This window comes from Bacillus rossius, chromosome 2 (genome assembly GCF_032445375.1).
Source record: "Bacillus rossius redtenbacheri isolate Brsri chromosome 2, Brsri_v3, whole genome shotgun sequence".
Classification (NCBI taxonomy): domain Eukaryota; kingdom Metazoa; phylum Arthropoda; class Insecta; order Phasmatodea; family Bacillidae; genus Bacillus; species Bacillus rossius.
The window spans coordinates 4,881,648-4,894,670 of record NC_086331.1 but is presented as its reverse complement, the minus strand read 5'-3'; positions in this window follow the sequence as shown (position 1 = coordinate 4,894,670).

The window sequence follows — 13,023 nt, the reverse complement described above, 5'->3', positions numbered from 1 at the left end:
ACATGAGTCGAAACAATAACCATGTTCATTATACGTCTCGGAGCATTTTTTATAATGACGATGTAAGCTATCGAGACGTGAAATTAGTTTATTACATTTTATACACTGAAAATGTATTCTTTGAACATTATTAGAACAACCGCTCCTTTCATGTCTGCGCGCATTTGAAGTTCTAGTAAATGATGCGTCACAATATTTGCACTGATGCGATGCACGCTCTTCATGAATTGAAGTCTGGAATGCAGATGGTGAAACTTCAGCTGATGGTGGAACAGCACATATCGAAGTCTCCTCCAGCGTTGTCAGAGGCGTTGCCAACGGGATCTGCTCCAACATCGTCAGCGCCGACGTCATGGTTCTCGTAGTCGATGGTACATCCTCCATCGAGTACGACGTTAAAGTCGGTAAAGATGCCATCGAAGACTCAAGAACAGGCAATTACGCGACTTATACACCAGAAGAAACAAACTAGGTGATCCGTACACCGTCAACGGCAGTAACAAACTAAGCGTCCTGCTGTATAGGACTCGTTAATATACATTAACCGGTTTGAATAATACGATAGTCAAATCAAGAACAATTTACTAAAATACTAGAGTCAAAACAACATTAAAAAAATAGAAGCACCGTCAACAAAAAAGGAAGCACATTTGGAAGCACCTTCAAAAAAGGAAAAACAATAGGAAGCACCGACTACGAAAAAACAGCACATTTGGAAGCACCGACAACGAAAAGGCAGCACATTTGGAAGCACCGTCATCGAAAAGGCAGCACATTTGGAAGCACCGACTACCAAAAGGCAGCACATTTGGAAGCACCGACTACGAAAAGACAGCACATTTGACAGCACCGACAACGAAAAGGCAGCACATTTGGAAGCACCGACTACGAAAAGGCAGCACATTTGACAGCACCGACAACGAAAAGGCAGCACATTTGGAAGCACCAACTACGAAAAGGCAGCACATTTGGAAGCACCGACAACGAAAAGGCAGCACATTTGGAAGCACCGACTACGAAAAGGCAGCACATTTGGAAGCACCGACTACGAAAAGGCAGCACATTTGACAGCACCGACAACGAAAAGGCAGCACATTTGGAAGCACCAACTACGAAAAGGCAGCACATTTGGAAGCACCCACAACGAAAAGGCAGCACATTTGGAAGCACCGACTACGAAAAGGCAGCACATTTGGCAGCACCGACAACGAAAAGGCAGCACATTTGGAAGCACCGACTACGAAAAGGCAGCACATTTGGAAGCACCGACTACGAAAAGGCAGCACATTTGGCAGCACCGACAACGAAAAGGCAGCACATTTGGAAGCACAGACTACGAAAAGGCAGCACATTCTTAAGCACCGACTACGAAAAGGCAGCACATTTGGAAGCACCGACAACGAAAAGGCAGCACATTTGGAAGCACCGACTACGAAAAGGCAGCACATTCTTAAGCACCGACAACGAAAAGGCAGCACATTTGGAAGCACCGACAACGAAAAGGCAGCTCATTTTGGATGCACTATCATAAAGGCAGCACATTTTGGAAGCACCATCGAATAAGGAAGCACATTTGGAAGCTCCATCAACAAAAAAAAAAAAAAAAAAAAAACCAAAAAGGAAGCAAAATTTACGAGATCTAAGTCTTAGTTAGAAATCAGAATACAAGAAATAAAAACATTAAATTCTTATAATTTAAATTATTTATTTTAATTCTTTACATTATACAAATGCAAGTAAAACAAGCCATTATTGTATGTAGCCAGCTTCCCTCAGTTCCTTGAGTATGAAGGATATTTCTTTGATGCATGAATAGTTTCCTGCACAAAGCGAACCATGTAGAAGTCTTAGCCGGTCAACCAATATGTTTGGATCTTTCCATGATGTGTAATCATTCTCTTCTACCACCATCTTCCTTGCACCTTTATAATAAATATTATGATCTCTGGTGTCTTCCGTTTTACCACCAACCTCAGGGTAACTTTCATGTTTGAGACGGTGATCATCACAAACTTGATCAGATTTATTTAATATATCACGTCGTTTCCAACGTTTCGGTCTCAGGACACCGCCACATTCTTCGATCTTGGCAGCTTTAGGTGCTTCATCATAGTCTATGTCTTTGTCAGCAGCCTCAGAGTCACTGTAACAATCACCGTAGAAGGAATCGTCTTCACCCAATTTACCATAATAATTCGATGTTGATGATGTTGAAGTGTCTTCATCGTCTTCATGCTTCCTTTTTAGGAGTCCATCATTTTTACAAAGTAGGAAAGAACTACTTGAATTCGGCTGGAATATATTCTCACTTTTCACGTTAAGGATTCTTCCATTGTCTTCATTCTTCCGTAAATCATCATCCTCCTTCAATTTTAGTTCTTTGTCGAGATCGGAAGAGCCAAGAAAATTATTGTCGTAATGCAGATCACTCTTCCTTAGGCTAGTAGATTCATCGTTGTCCTCTAGCTTGTACGCAGGCTTGGCACTACAAGTTCTGCCATGTCTTTTTAGGCTCTCTCTCCGCGTAAACGACTTGCTACATCGAACACAACTTATCATATTGCGCAGTGGATTTTTAACACAGTCATTCTTCTCGTGTTGTCTTTTATTCTTTCTCAAGATAAACTCTTTACTGCAAAACTTACACCTATGTTCTTTCGATACAGCGTCAGATCCAAAATCGGAATTCATATTAGTTACTGAGACTAATGTCAGATGCAAACTAAGAGTTTTAAATTAGATATATTACTTAAATATAATTTTTTAATTATTTCATCAGTGATAATTAATATATCTCATGCAAAAGTACTTTATGCATGTAGTTCTGCTTTTCAACAACAGATGTCGACACATGTTGCTTGCAGGTAAATAATGTTTAGTTCTTTTATGCGGGATGCCTGATGCTCACTAACGATCGCAAAAGAAGGATGGCTTCGATAGACTCCAAGGAAAAGGAAGTTCGTCTTGCATGTTGGTGCTCCACAGATGTCTCATGGCGTAATATTAATTTGACTGAGTAATGATATTTGTCGTATTCCACCTGATAAAAAAAAATTGCAAGTTTTGATTTAGTAGCAGAAATTATCGAATTAAATTTAACTCCAATTAAAATGACATGCCTCATTAGACAAAAAAAAATACATGCAGAGAGCGGTTCCTCAGAATAGTCAGAAACACTTGAAGAAACCACAGGAATGATTGCAAGAACACGGGAAAAACCATCAAAATATTGACATTAATAATCAGGAGCACACGGAGAAAACCATCATAATATTGGCAAGAATAATCAGGAGCACACGGAGAAAACCATCATAATATTGACCAGATTAATCAGAAGTACTCGGAGAAAACCACCACATGTTTTCCTTGATATCATAAAATTACAGGAAAAAATATTTAAAAATAAAAAAAAATTAAAAAAAAAATAAAAAAATGCATAAACAGTTTCTGATAGCTTGTAAACTTATCATTGTTGAGCAAAGATAGAGTTCTTGTACAAGCCAGAAATTTATGCATTTTTTATTTATTTTTAAATTTTTTTTTATTTTTAAATATTTTTTCCTGTAATTTTATGATATCAAGGAAAACATGTGGTGGTTTTCTCCGAGTACTTCTGATTAATCTGGTCAATATTATGATGGTTTTCTCCGTGTGCTCCTGATTATTCTTGCCAATATTATGATGGTTTTCTCCGTGTGCTCCTGATTATTAATGTCAATATTTTGATGGTTTTTCCCGTGTTCTTGCAATCATTCCTGTGGTTTCTTCAAGTGTTTCTGACTATTCTGAGGAACCGCTCTCTGCATGTATTTTTTTTTTGTCTAATGAGACATGTCATTTTAATTGGAGTTACATTTAATTCGATAATTTCTGCTACTAAATCAAAACTTGCAATTTTTTTTTATCAGGTGGAATACGACAAATATCATTACTCAGTCAAATTAATATTACGCCATGAGACATCTGTGGAGCACCAACATGCAAGACGAACTTCCTTTTCCTTGGAGTCTATCGAAGCCATCCTTCTTTTGCGATCGTTAGTGAGCATCAGGCATCCCGCATAAAAGAACTAAACATTATTTACCTGCAAGCAACATGTGTCGACATCTGTTGTTGAAAAGCAGAACTACATGCATAAAGTACTTTTGCATGAGATATATTAATTATCACTGATGAAATAATTAAAAAATTATATTTAAGTAATATATCTAATTTAAAACTCTTAGTTTGCATCTGACATTAGTCTCAGTAACTAATATGAATTCCGATTTGGGATCTGACGCTGTATCGAAAGAACATAGGTGTAAGTTTTGCAGTAAAGAGTTTATCTTGAGAAAGAATAAAAGACAACACGAGAAGAATGACTGTGTTAAAAATCCACTGCGCAATATGATAAGTTGTGTTCGATGTAGCAAGTCGTTTACGCGGAGAGAGAGCCTAAAAAGACATGGCAGAACTTGTAGCGCCAAGCCTGCGTACAAGCTAGAGGACAACGATGAATCTACTAGCCTAAGGAAGAGTGATCTGCATTACGACAATAATTTTCTTGGCTCTTCCGATCTCGACAAAGAACTAAAATTGAAGGAGGATGATGATTTACGGAAGAATGAAGACAATGGAAGAATCCTTAACGTGAAAAGTGAGAATATATTCCAGCCGAATTCAAGTAGTTCTTTCCTACTTTGTAAAAATGATGGACTCCTAAAAAGGAAGCATGAAGACGATGAAGACACTTCAACATCATCAACATCGAATTATTATGGTAAATTGGGTGAAGACGATTCCTTCTACGGTGATTGTTACAGTGACTCTGAGGCTGCTGACAAAGACATAGACTATGATGAAGCACCTAAAGCTGCCAAGATCGAAGAATGTGGCGGTGTCCTGAGACCGAAACGTTGGAAACGACGTGATATATTAAATAAATCTGATCAAGTTTGTGATGATCACCGTCTCAAACATGAAAGTTACCCTGAGGTTGGTGGTAAAACGGAAGACACCAGAGATCATAATATTTATTATAAAGGTGCAAGGAAGATGGTGGTAGAAGAGAATGATTACACATCATGGAAAGATCCAAACATATTGGTTGACCGGCTAAGACTTCTACATGGTTCGCTTTGTGCAGGAAACTATTCATGCATCAAAGAAATATCCTTCATACTCAAGGAACTGAGGGAAGCTGGCTACATACAATAATGGCTTGTTTTACTTGCATTTGTATAATGTAAAGAATTAAAATAAATAATTTAAATTATAAGAATTTAATGTTTTTATTTCTTGTATTCTGATTTCTAACTAAGACTTAGATCTCGTAAATTTTGCTTCCTTTTTGGTTTTTTTTTTTTTTTTTTTTGTTGATGGAGCTTCCAAATGTGCTTCCTTATTCGATGGTGCTTCCAAAATGTGCTGCCTTTATGGTAGTGCATCCAAAATGAGCTGCCTTTTCGTTGTCGGTGCTTCCAAATGTGCTGCCTTTTCGTTGTCGGTGCTTAAGAATGTGCTGCCTTTTCGTAGTCGGTGCTTCCAAATGTGCTGCCTTTTCGTTGTCGGTGCTTCCAAATGTGCTGCCTTTTCGTAGTCGGTGCTTAAGAATGTGCTGCCTTTTCGTAGTCTGTGCTTCCAAATGTGCTGCCTTTTCGTTGTCGGTGCTGCCAAATGTGCTGCCTTTTCGTAGTCGGTGCTTCCAAATGTGCTGCCTTTTCGTTGTCGGTGCTTCCAAATGTGCTGCCTTTTCGTAGTTGGTGCTTCCAAATGTGCTGCCTTTTCGTTGTCGGTGCTGTCAAATGTGCTGCCTTTTCGTAGTCGGTGCTTCCAAATGTGCTGCCTTTTCGTTGTCGGTGCTGTCAAATGTGCTGTCTTTTCGTAGTCGGTGCTTCCAAATGTGCTGCCTTTTGGTAGTCGGTGCTTCCAAATGTGCTGCCTTTTCGATGACGGTGCTTCCAAATGTGCTGCCTTTTCGTTGTCGGTGCTTCCAAATGTGCTGTTTTTTCGTAGTCGGTGCTTCCTATTGTTTTTCCTTTTTTGAAGGTGCTTCCAAATGTGCTTCCTTTTTTGTTGACGGTGCTTCTATTTTTTTAATGTTGTTTTGACTCTAGTATTTTAGTAAATTGTTCTTGATTTGACTATCGTATTATTCAAACCGGTTAATGTATATTAACGAGTCCTATACAGCAGGACGCTTAGTTTGTTACTGCCGTTGACGGTGTACGGATCACCTAGTTTGTTTCTTCTGGTGTATAAGTCGCGTAATTGCCTGTTCTTGAGTCTTCGATGGCATCTTTACCGACTTTAACGTCGTACTCGATGGAGGATGTACCATCGACTACGAGAACCATGACGTCGGCGCTGACGATGTTGGAGCAGATCCCGTTGGCAACGCCTCTGACAACGCTGGAGGAGACTTCGATATGTGCTGTTCCACCATCAGCTGAAGTTTCACCATCTGCATTCCAGACTTCAATTCATGAAGAGCGTGCATCGCATCAGTGCAAATATTGTGACGCATCATTTACTAGAACTTCAAATGCGCGCAGACATGAAAGGAGCGGTTGTTCTAATAATGTTCAAAGAATACATTTTCAGTGTATAAAATGTAATAAACTAATTTCACGTCTCGATAGCTTACATCGTCATTATAAAAAATGCTCCGAGACGTATAATGAACATGGTTATTGTTTCGACTCATGTGTTGTACCGGCTAATGAGACTATATAAGTGATATGAACTTCAGTCCGTCTCTGGCTGTGGTGATGAACGGATCGTATAGACATTTAAAGTCATGTAAAAGGCTTAGTACGTACAATAAGAAGACTGTTTGAATCGAGAAATCCACAAAACTTTAGTAATTTGTCAGTGTTTTTTTTTGTACTTGTAGTAGTGTAGTATGTATGAAATAAAAGTTTTTTTAAAAGAACTTGCGGTGTTTTTAATTTTCTCAAAGCTTACACTTTAGTGGTACTTTTTTAAAATATTAATGTTGTTTTGTATCGACAAGGGATCGAACCACGGACCTTAGTCGATCCAATCAATCAGTATATTGATTATAAATTTATTTAATGAATTTTGAACTTTTTCCCGAATCTCTAGCATTAAAATTACGAATTTCCAATATGGTAGTCTTGACGTCTGATAGGATGATGGTAGTAGAGGATTTAAAGTCTCTTTACGAAAGTTTAACATGGTTTATTGAAATTATTATTTTTTCATAAAATTAAACATTATTGCATCGATCGGGTATCGAACCGAGGACGTGAATCGATCGAATCAATATGTAAATTAATGAGTGATTTATTTAATGAATTTTGGAACTTTTCCCGAATTTCTAGCTAAATAATTACGGATTTTCAAGATGGCGGCCAAATTTCAAGATGGCGGGTGTCACAGTAATAAATGATTACTGCACTCTAGCGGGTAAGAATCAAACTAACTAGGCGTCAGCGCACTCTCGCCGCCGATACAATGATGATGGTTTCCAACATCGAAGACAAGATGGCGGACATGACGTCATGCTCACTGTCGATATATATGCTTTGAAAAAAAGTGGTGGGAGTCAGTCTGCAAGCACACACCACGGGGGGAAGGATCGGTCGCCATTTTTAATTTTTTTGCCCTCACCGGGTTCGAACCGAGGACTCCGAACTCCGTGTCTAAAAAGTTCAATTTTTATAAATCTTTTATTAAAATTTTATTAAATGGATTTTTTTTATAATTTTTAATTTGTTTTCATTAAAATCGGATAATAAATAAAAAAGTTAAAGATGGCGGCCGTAACAAAATTTGCAACGGTGACGTCATCATCCAATATGGCTGCCATGACATCCTTATTTTCAAGGTCGGCGGCTTATAAGCGGCTAGCTCTTAGGAGTTTTAAGCCGCTTTTAGGAGTTTTCGTTTTTTCTAGGGCAAAGCGACTTTTGAGGATTTTCGAAATCCTAATTTTTGAACTGTGGAATTATTTGAGATTTTTTGGCGGAATTTATTTCCACATAAATGGAAATTTTGGCGAATTTTGAGGAATTTTGGGCAAATTTTGCCCAATTTTGGCGATTTTTGAGGATCAAATTAAAGGTCAAGGTCAAAGGTCAAGGTCAAGGTCATCCAAGATGGCCGCCGTGACGTCACAATCCAAGATGGCGGACGACAATCATCAATCCACAGCCTGGAAGCCTGTGCCAGTATGCCCTATTATATACTACTTTAAATGAACATTTTCCAGTGGACCAAATTGTGAATCTAAACCATCCTCGAATCCCCGTGAACTCACACAAAAAATTTCATCAAAATCGGTCCAGCCGTCTAGGAGGAGTTCAGTGACATACACACGCACACAAGAAATATATATATATAAAGATAGAGATATAAAAAGAGATAGAGGTAGAGATATAGAGAGATAGAGGGAGATGTTTTGTACATGTGTACCTACGTTGAACAAAATACAAAATTGGTGTGCTTTATCTTTTATCTATTTTCCGTTTAACCAATATGAGCCACAGCAACGTGTGGCCGGTACAGCTAGTATATTAATGAAAATATAAAATCTCTAAAACATTATATGGCTTGGACTTCTGGTTGAACAGAAATTAACCTTCTAACTAAACATAAATAAGTGACAAAAAAGTGAAAACAATTATGTTTTAACAAGGTCAAGCAATTAGTAGAGACCTGCAAAATACGCGGTTTCGATGGCCTTCAGGATAGAATGCACATACCCCTGTACACTCGGGCAAATAACGCAAGTTCATTGGCTGCCGGCTTGTAAGTCGTCTCAGCTGGTTTGTCTGTGATTCGATCCTTCTTTGGTTGAGGGTTTATAACTGGTTTAGATTCGTCCAGAGGAACAGTAAGCCAATAGCAAAATTATCTAAGAGGTATATGTGTTTGAATTCTAGCCTATCACCGAATGAATCCGCGAATTTTGCAGGTCTCTACTAATGTATAATATGTGCACCTTTAGTTATACGGCACACGTCTATTTGAAAGTCCAGTTATTCCCACACCTTGGTTAAAACGTCCGAAGTAATGGAAGCGATAGCCTCTTCAATTCTGTGTCTCAACTCTGGAAAATCATTAGGTAGCGGCGGAACGTAGAAACGATCTTTTATAAAGCCCCAAAGGAAAAAAAATCGCACGGTGTTACGTCAGGTCAATGTGGAGGCCAGTGTCAAAGAGAACTCTTCTCTCGACCATTACGACCAATCGAACGGTCAGGTTACTTCGACGTTCAACCACTACCGTGCAAAGAGATTGCCACGGGGAGGGCTGATATTACAGATTCACTCTTAGCAAATTGCAGAATAAAAAACGTATTACGCTGAGGAGTCTCCACTTTGCTTGGTAGCGCTGCAAGTGAGAAAACAACAAAGCAGTACTCGCACATGCACTTATCTAAATTGATTTTAGTTTCCCTTTAAATATTAACTTGATCCAAAACTCTACAACGCTTTTAGTTGATACCATTAAAATTTATAAATGGGATATTCTTTTGTGGACATACTGTATTATTATCATGTAATACTATTTATTGTATCTTAAATAACGTAATGTATCTATACTATACTATTTTAAATTTTAACTCTTGTGTTTTTGTTTAGCTGGATGGGGACAGTTTACCTCGGAGACAGATTTGATAATTACTCTTACTGCCATAGTTAGAGACCCGTGAATTTCGCGGATTTAATGACCTCCAGGATAGACTCCAATATCCTCTACACACTCGGGCAAATGCCAACTGTTCATTGGCTGTTGACTTGTGAGTCGTCTCGACTGGGTGGCCTGTGATTCGACACTTCTATGAGTGAGGGTCTCTAATTGGCCCTCAGTCCTCCAGATTAACAGAGAAACAATGACAGAAGCAGCACTAAGGTATACTTATTTGAATTTTAGCATAACACGAAATGAATCCGCGAAATTCACTGGTCTCTAGCCATCGTACCTAGCCACTAAGCTATTAAGTTGATGAAAAATATTGGACAATTTAATTTGTAATCCAAGGATTACAAAGTATTTTTCAATTCGTGATTGTTTATTTATTTTACTGCCAGCGCATCACAGACTTCATCGCATCACGTTACAACTTCCGTCCTCGGTGCATTTCCGCTTCCAATCACGAAACACAGACCACGGAGCAAAGTTTTTACGTCACAGCGAGCCTCGAAATCTTATCGCGAAAAATGCATGCCCCTAAGCTTCTAGTCTTCTTGTGGAAACGTGACCCAATGGCAAGAGGTGATACATGTAAATGTTAGTTCGTTCATAATTGTAAATCTCAGAGAATTTACCCGGCGATTGCTTAGAAATTTTGAAACAACGTTGCATTGGAATACGCGTGTATTTTGATATACCCATCTTACCGCTGTGGCAGTTAAAAATATAGATATAAAATATGTATGTAAAATCATCGATTTTTAATATTTTCATTTATATAGAATAACATACATAGACATAAAGATTGATATATATAGAGAGAGATCTAGAGGTATTCATAAAGAAATGGAAAGAGAGATAGAGAATTGGCAAGATATAGAGAGATGCTTTGTATATGTGTACCTACGTCAAACAAATTACAAAAAAAAAAAATATATTGTTTGAGGCATTGCTAGAGACCCGTGAAATTCGCGGGTTCATTTCGTGTTATGCTAAAATTCAAATAATTATACCTTAGTGTTGCTTCTGTTATTGGTTCACTGTTAATCTGGAGGACTGAGGGCCAATTAGAGATCCTCACTCATAGAAGTGTCGAATCACAGGCCACCCAGTCGAGACGACTCACAAGTCAGCAGCCAATGAACAGTTGGCATTTGCCCGAGTGTGTAGAGGATATTGGAGTCTATCCTGGAGGTCATTGAACCCGCGAATTTCACGGGTCTCTAGGCATTGCAATGCACGCCGGGTGTAAGCTGGTTGGAATAATAAAAGCTGGCGGTTTAGCCCGCGGGAACTCGGCAGGATTCGACACAGTGGCCACGCGTTCTGCGGCAGAGGAAAAACACAATGCACGGCCCACAGCTCTGCGCCGCCGGAAATCGATGAGAAACCACGGTATTTTACTGGCGTTTGACGGCCTCTCTCGGAGCAGCGCACGATGGCATTGGAGTCGGCCCACGCACTACTGTCGTAGACATCCGCGCGGGGAAACCAGTTGCCAAGGAGTAGACACCGGGAAAATTCACGGATTCCTTTCGAGACAGGCTGGAATCCAATCTCGTTTAGCTTAACGCTGCGTCAGTGATTGGTAGAGACCTGCAAAATTCGTGGTTTCGATGGCCTTCAGGATAGACTGCACATACCCCTGTACACTCTGGCAAATAACGCAAGTTCATTGGCTGCCCACTTGTAAGTCGTCTCAGCTGGTTTGTCTGTGATTCGATCCTTCTTTGGTTGAGGGGTTTATAACTGGTTGAGATTCGTCCAGATGAACAGTAAGCCAATAGCAAAATCATCTAAGAGGTATATGTGTTTGAATTCTAGCCTATCACCGAATGAATCCGCAAATTTCGCAGGTCTCTACTTATCACTTAGGGGATTCGCGAATATTTCCTTTGTGTATTAATAGGGACAGTCTTTTCGCGAAAAAATATTCTAAACGCCAAATAGTCTGCAATATGGTGTGTGTGTGCTAGTGGTTTCTTCCTTGCAGTTGGGACCGTCTACAATAGAAGCCATTGCCCTATTCGACTGGGGCATTCAGAACGCGTTTTCTTCCGCACGGAATCACTGATGTGATTGGTGTTCTAGTAGTAGATATAACGCTGAACTAAACTCAACCAATCACGAAACACAGTCAATACTACAGTGTTTTGAATTTCAACTAGTTTTGAAATTTTTTCGCGAGAAATACATGGCCCTAGCGATCACCATAGACGTGACAACGACTTGACTATGCCACGTTGCAGTCTAGCTTGGCGCCAGACAACACGATCTTCGCAGGGCTGTTAAGCCTTCTCTGCGAGTGGCAGGCGAGATAAGGCGCTACTACCATTGAATATATATAACTTATAGAAGTCGCGAGGGGATAGGATTTATTATTCCAATTTTCGGATCCAAAACTGAGGTAGTTGTTAGCTCCGCCGCTAGACAGCTCTTCTTTCCACAAGAGGGTACTCGTAGTTACCAGCTTCCACGCCAGAGCGCTGTAGCGTCGCTTTTTTCAAGGTCGTGCGCGTAATTCTCTGTTTCACTCTATCGAGAGGCGGTGCCTTTTGTTGAAATCCGAGCGCTTAGATACCGGCGGGCGCAACTGAATTGGAGGAGTACGGCCACCGAAAAAAAAAAAAAAAAAAAAGTGCGGTTAAAAGATGCCAACATCAAAAATTAAGTTTTAATAATAAGAAAACTACAGAAATTTCTTAAAGCGTATCAGATTGGAATGTACAGTATAGTGTACATTCCCACTGACATTCGTAGTTCAGAATTTATAAAATGTTGTGTTAACGGAGTGGCGCATTGAGTAAAATGGCAAAACATAATTTGGAATAATTCTTGACAACGTTGAATGATTTTGGTAGCTATGAAACAACTATGGCTGCGATGACTGTTCAAACGCGTGCACGTGTTGTTATTAGTAACAGAAACTAATGGTATGATGTCATACTTTGTGGCTATGCAGTTTATAATTTTTTTAACATAAGATGAAGCATTTTTACATAATGTTTTGGTTGTTTCGTTATTCAAAATAAATAATCTTAAACGTTATATGGTTAATATTCCCATTAGCGAATGACCACAAAAAAAATCAATTTTGCCAACATAGATCTGAAAAGTTAACGATTTACTATGTTAAGTTTGCTTATAAATAACGCACATTTCCCGGATCTCCAAAGAAAATAAGAGTGTTTGTTATAGCATTGAGTTCCCACTCTTTATATTCCTTGCTTTGAGGTTAGATACACAAGTTAAGCCCGGGCTACATTCGCAATAGCAAGCAAACAGCACAGACGCACAGAAGTTCAACATACACTATTAGTAGAGACCTGCAAAATTCGCGGATTCATTCCGTGATAGGCTAGAATTAAAACACATATA